This window comes from Pteropus vampyrus, unplaced genomic scaffold, assembly GCF_000151845.1.
Source record: "Pteropus vampyrus isolate Shadow unplaced genomic scaffold, Pvam_2.0 Scaffold117, whole genome shotgun sequence".
In the NCBI taxonomy this organism is placed as follows: domain Eukaryota; kingdom Metazoa; phylum Chordata; class Mammalia; order Chiroptera; family Pteropodidae; genus Pteropus; species Pteropus vampyrus.
Window position 1 is genome coordinate 3,901,437 of NW_011888898.1, and position 6,534 is coordinate 3,907,970.

Below are 6,534 nucleotides of genomic sequence, written 5' to 3' on the forward strand. Positions count from 1 at the left end.
CAGCATGATTTGTAATAACCAAAAATTAGAAACAACTCAAACGTCCATCAGTTGACAATTGGATAAACGAAGTGTGGTACATCAATAAAATGGAATATTCTTTGTAAAATGGTGTAAAGTTCTCATCCATGCTATGATTTGGATAAGCCTTGAATACATTATGCTAAGTGAAGAAGCAAAAAACATATTGTATGATTCCTTTTATATAAAATATACAGAATAGGCAAATGCATAGAGTCAGAAAGTAAATAAGTGGTTACCAGAGGTTGGGGGTGAGTGTAGGGGAAGGGGAATGGGGTGTGACTGCATTTAGGTATGAGATTTCTTTTGGGGTGCTGGAAGCATTCTAAAATTAGATTGTGATGACGGTTGCACAACTTCATGAGAAACCAGTGAATGAATGGTACACTTTAAAAGGGTGATTTGTATGGTATGTGAATATATCTCAATAAAGCTGTTAAAAATATGTTAATAAATAAGGAAATTAGATGAAAAGGCCAAAATTATGAGGGAGTAGCTATGATAGAAACCTCCCGATAATTTAAACTTAAAGGTAAGTTTGTTAAAAGAAACAATTAAAAAGCACTATAGGAAAGAATTTATTGTAGAGTTTAAATTCTTTTTTTACTATGGAAAAGTTTAAACACACATCAAAGTAATGGGAAACATATAACAAGCTCCCATGTCTCCATCACCCAGTCCAGCAATTATCAGCTCATGGCTCATCTGGTTTTAGCTATACTCCCACACACTCCGTCACCCTGAAATTTTGAAGCAAATCCCAGAATCATGTCATTCCATGATTGTAAAATGTTGTAAAGGACACCACGTCCCATGTCTGCCTCAGGAAGACCCGCGGGTAGAATTTCTTTTTAACCTTCGTATTGGGGAAAGGTAAGTTTTTTTCTGAGCAATGGGTTTGCTTTCTTTGCTTACTTAATAACATTTTCTATTTAGTCATAGATTCCTTTCTGCCCTTGTCACTTGAATGCTCAGAGACAGTTTGATACCCAGACACCTGAAAAGTTTTTATAGGAGGCAGTTCCATGAACCAGCTGAACTCCTGGCTTTATTTCATTTTCTTACCTGTAGCAGAAGTTACTAGCGGCTGACACATTACCCATTCTCCCTTCTTTCCTAGTAACTGAGCCCTGTTTTTATCTGAGGTGGCACTATGCCGGGTTAAGAGATCGCACTTCTCAGCCTCCAGCGTAGCTAGGGCTAAATTCCATTCAGTGATATAGAAATAGTTCTGAACTGGAACTTCCAAGAGGCTCCTTAAAGAAGCTGGGATTGCAAGGCGTTCTCCCTTCCTTCTTCCTGCTGCCTTAAAGTGGCCGCAATGGCTGGAGCTTCTGTAGCCACCTTGAACCACGAGGGGTTCTTGAAGATGAAAGCCACATTCTAAGGATTTAATGAAGCAGGACACTAGAAGGAGCCAGTATCTTCGATTTTGTGGAGTGGCCACACCAGTTCTGGACTTTCTGATTTCATTTACGTAAAAGAAAAATAAATGTCTACGGTGTTTAGGCCGCTGTTATTTCTGGTCTTTCTTACCAGCAGCTGAGCACCATACCTACCAAATATAGCATTCCTTATTTTTTCTTCTCCCTGATTCCTTCTTGTACTGATTTCATTTTGTACATATTTTTATAAACCACTTTAAATCCTTTATGCACGTAGAGTCAAATAATTTATTATTAAACAGCAGCATTACACAGTCGAGCACAGGGAGTCTTATTTCAAAGAGCAACAACAGAAAGAAACGTCTCCAGGCAAAAAGTTAAACTGTGTCTTGTGATTCGAAAAACTGGAGTTTGAAACAGGAAGTTGCTTATTACCAGAAAGATGGGCACCACATGGAAATTCAATTTCCAACAGAGCGAGTTTTTAAAATTTGAAAAGCTGAACAAAAACGGACAATATGTCCCACTGTGGAGGAAGGGTTAGGCCAGTCATAGCGTGTTAAAACAAAAGAATATCAGATTGCCACGAGAAAAACAAATGTGGTCATGACGTAAAAATAAAGGAAAGAGCTCTATGAGGTAACAGGCAGGAAGAGAGACAGGACTTGGCTTGGTGCCCATGCCTGCTTAGTCATCACTGTGCCAACTTATGTCTTTGGCATCTTTAGGATCAGAAGAGGTGACACAGTTAACAGTAATGAGTGATGTGAGGGATGGAGGGTAAGGCTCCTATTTCACGGAGCTGTTGATAATTGAGTGTTCCCATTTAATGCATATATAACTGGAGTGCTGATAGATGTACCCAGAGGTGATATCAAAAATAGGAAGCTTGGAGGAGGCCTTCATCCGAGAGCAGGTGCAAGAGGCCCCTGGCGGCCCTGGTGTTAACCCTTTAGGTGCTGGAGTGTGGGATGAGCTGGAGAGTCCTGAGAGATAGAGAAGCTGGGTGTGTCCTGGTGCTCGGAGTGGGCTATTTATCGACTATCATAGAAATAGTTCAGTGTTTAAAAAACGCATGTGGCCACACTGGTATCTAGTGAAATATCAGCCCCGATTTTACAGAATTTTAAACATTTTTTTCCTTAAGTAAAAGTTCGAAAAGTGAAAGCAGATTTCAGTATGTGTGCAGAAGACGAGACCATAACATATTAGTAATAACGACTTCCGTTTTCTGAGCACTTGTGCTAAGCACTTTATAATTTACAATCTCGTTTAACCCTTAACAGCAGCCCTTTAATGTGGTCTTTGGGTTCCAAGTGACTGAAACCCAACTCAAATTGACTTGAGCAAAGAGGGAATCTACTAAGGCATGGAACTGAAAGACTGAGGGGCTTCAGGCACGGCTGAATCCAGGGGCTCAAAGATCTCACCGGAACTCAGTTTTTTTCTCTCGGTCTCACGGTTCTGCTTTCCCTGATGTTTCTCAAGTAGACTCTCTCTCCATGTGCTTCCTCTGGCGGCTTATGGCTTACATTATCCTTCTAACAACACCAGCATGAAGAGAGCTTTTTGTTTTAATAATTCCAATGAAAGTTTCAGAATTGCATCTCATTAGAATGACTTAGTGGGGTTTCTAATACTCACAGTTGAAAGAATTCTGAATGAATGACATGTACATTGAGCCCCACTACGTGCTTGGTTCCAGAAACAGGTGCCAGGATGGTTTTGATGAGGTCCTTGCTCCTAGCGAGCTCACAGTTGAGTGAGAAGGGTAAGGAACCCATCCATGCCTCTCTGGCCTTCATCAGGATTATAGACTTCTTCTGCTCAGTCTACTTCTTCTTCTTCTTCTTTTTTATTTTTTACCTTTTCTGTTCCTGTCCCAAGTGGTGTTTAACAGCTATCTTGAGGATGTGAGTTCTAATGAGAACCACCTGCTAGCCTCCCAGGCCTGATTACGTGTCCAAGACACAACCCCACCCCATCGAACCTTGGTCGGCAATTGACCAGGAAGTAAAAGGAGAGAAAACAAGAACAATTCCATTCTCTTTCTTTGATTCCAAGGAGGAGTTAGCTTGATAAGATCAGCACTTGGCCACCTCCTGCCATCTTTCATGTTGCATTGGGTTTCATTTGTGACCTCTAAGGGCTCAAACCCAGCCAGAGCTATCTCAAGAGAACTCAAATTGGCTTCCATCCCGCCCACCTGAAGCCGGGTGAATGAGAAAAACATTTTTCCAACCTCTGTCTTAACAGCACACCTGGGCTAGAACCCACTGGGGAAAGGGCTTTCTGTCCCAGGGACCTGGGATAGGATTACAGGATCTGTCACCCCCATCTGCCACCTCAGCCTCCCCAAAAGGTGTGTCTTTGTGTGGAGGAAGAGGAGGAAGAGGCTCAAATGTCTTGCTCTAGTCCTTTGGGGTGAGAGAGCACAGAAGTGAGCCCAACGTATGATCACGAGCCCTCGGATCCTGGCGCTCCCCGGCGTCCGTGTCTGGCGCAGGAGCTGCAAGGCCCATCTCCAGCTGAACTGCCCAGCGTGTCTTCTCCTCCAGGAACCTCAGCTCAGGCCTTTCCATCACTTTCCACCGCTGAGTAGCTCAGGACACTGCCTTTGCTTCGGCTGCGCCCTCTGCCTGTCATTCCTTCCCCCCGGGACCTAGCTTAGATGTCACCCGTGACACCTTCCAAATGCCAATCTCTCCCCCACCTCTTCCTCTACTCCGAGCCACAAACACATCAGAATGTGTCTCTTTTTGCTTTGTTCAAACTCCATGTAAAGGGCTTCTCAAGTTTTACGATTCAAGGCATGCTTACGAAACCTCGAATGTTTAGTTGCAGGGTAAATCATATCCAGAGTCATCACACGATGTGCACAGTACCTATTCTGGCTGTTTCGGAGCCATTTGCTGCCCTGCCCTTGATCTCTTATATGCTCATGAAGCTTTTCTTGCACATGTCACATGAATGCACACTCCTTCTCTGCTACCAGCCTGTGGTCACACCATGCCTTTCTCCTCTCGTTCGCCTTCTCAGCGCAGCTCAGCTCACATCCCAGCATGCCTGGCCCCTGCCAACGGCTCAGCCTTATCTCACACCACGTTCCTACCCCATCCCCACCCTCTTCCTCACCGCCCAGGCATCCATTCGCTTTGATGCCCAAGCCCTCTCTAGCTTCAGTCAAGCCCTTCCCATGTACCGTTCTCTCTCTTTCCCTTTTCTTTGCCTAATTCCCACTCAGCCTCCAGGTTTCTGCTCGAATGTCACTTCTTCTGGGAGCCCTCCTTGACTGCCATCTACATTAAGCTCCCTGGTGACACACTCCTATGGCCAGCTGCTGCTGGTGAGCACAGCCATTGTCACTGCTCCAATTCATGCCGAGAGTACATTCTTTCTCCTTTCTCTAAATCCTGTTTTCTAGGAAACGGGTTAAGGCCCGTTCCTCCTCAAGGCTGAGCAGCGCTATCAGCCCCTGACTGAGCTTGTCTTCAGAGTTCAGCTCTTCGATGGACAGATAATGAAACTTCCTGTAGGTGCCCAACGCAGCACATCCTGCCGCGTTATTAAAACGCCCAAGAGAGAGACTTCTGTTTCTTTCACTTAATTATATGTGGCCTGAGAGTGACAGCCTTTTCTCCTCTACACTATATCTCCCAAGGCCCCCAACACAAGTCTGGTCATGGTAAACTCCCTCTTCCTTTTCTTTAAACTCTCACACACACACACACACACACACACACACACACACACACACACTAACAGATAAACACACACCTCCTTCTCTGTGGTCCCGTAGGATAGGCGCAGTAAACGGGTAACTAGTTTGGTGGTCTGACTCAATCTCCCTTTTTTAGAGACAGCCTCACTGTAATTAAAAGAATGCTTAGTCCTGGGTTCAAATCCTGGTTCAGCTATTTAAGAGGTAGGTGATCTCGAATGAACATCTTAACCTCAGACTCCTCATTTATAAAATGGAAACTCAAATAGCCTAATCATAGGGTCAATATAAAAGTTAAATGATTAGACACTTATAATTGTCATGTCCAAATATATGTGGTATGATCTCGTTATGTAAAATAAAAACCTTCTGTGTGTGTGTGAAAGTGTGGGAAAAAGTCTGACGGGACTCACCCCAGACCGACGGAGCTTATGCCTGGGCGGGGAGAAGGCGGAATGGGGAGGCCAAGGATAGTGTTTTCATCCCTTGTTATGCTTCTGTACTTTCTTATTCACATATTACTGGCTCCTGTCGACTACGTTATTGTTGAGCAGATACGTACCCTCTCACCCTTCGCTTTCGCGGAAGGGACGTATTCGGTCTCTCATCTTTGGCCTTGGCTTTGTGGCTTGCTTTGGCCAACAGGACGGTAGTGGACATGATATAAACAAAGCCTTGAAATGTGCTGGGGGAGTTGGGCCAGTGCCCTGTGCTCCTGCCTTTTACCATGAGAAGACTATGCCCAAGGGAGCCCGTTAGTCCCCTCAAAATGAGCCACGTGGAAGCCAGATCTAAACCAAACCCACCAGTCTACGGTCATGCTACCTTGAACAAGCCCGATCCCATCTGATCTTGGAAGCTAAGCAGGGTTGGGCCTGATTAGTACTTGGATGGGAGACCACCTAGGAAGACCAGGTGCTTCAGAGGCGTAAAAAATAAAAAAATAATAAGGGATTGTAAGCTGACAAAGTCCTTGCAATCTGTGAGGCCAACCAAGGGTTGCCTCACTTAAAAAATAAAAATAAATAAATAAATAGATAGATAGATAGATAAAATAAAAAAATAAGCCAAACCCATTGCCCAGAAGCCCAGCTGAGATCCTGAGATCAACAGGATCACCCCAGAAAATCCACAGATGACTGAGCCGAAAATAAATCAGAGTTTGTTTTGTAGCAAAAGCTGACTGATACGCGTTCGTCATTTTTTTAAAGAGAAAAAACTACATAGAAAAAAATAATAAAATCAGGAAACCAAGTGCCAAGCGAATAGCTAGTTAATAAATGCTGGATCTTAATCGTTCCATCCCCTAATCATTCTTCCAGGGCTGGTTCAGAAGACTCCAGAAGCTCTTCCAGGACCCAATTTGAATGTGTTGCCCTTCCACATGGCACTTGGCAGCCACCATTT

General features: G+C 44.1%; 1 pseudogene; it reads left to right on the forward strand.

Annotated features, from left to right (window-relative positions):
- Positions 1 to 5,935: 5,935 nt before the first annotated feature.
- Positions 5,936 to 6,054, forward strand: LOC111743655 (annotated as a pseudogene).
- The last annotated feature ends 480 nt before the right edge of the window (positions 6,055 to 6,534 follow it).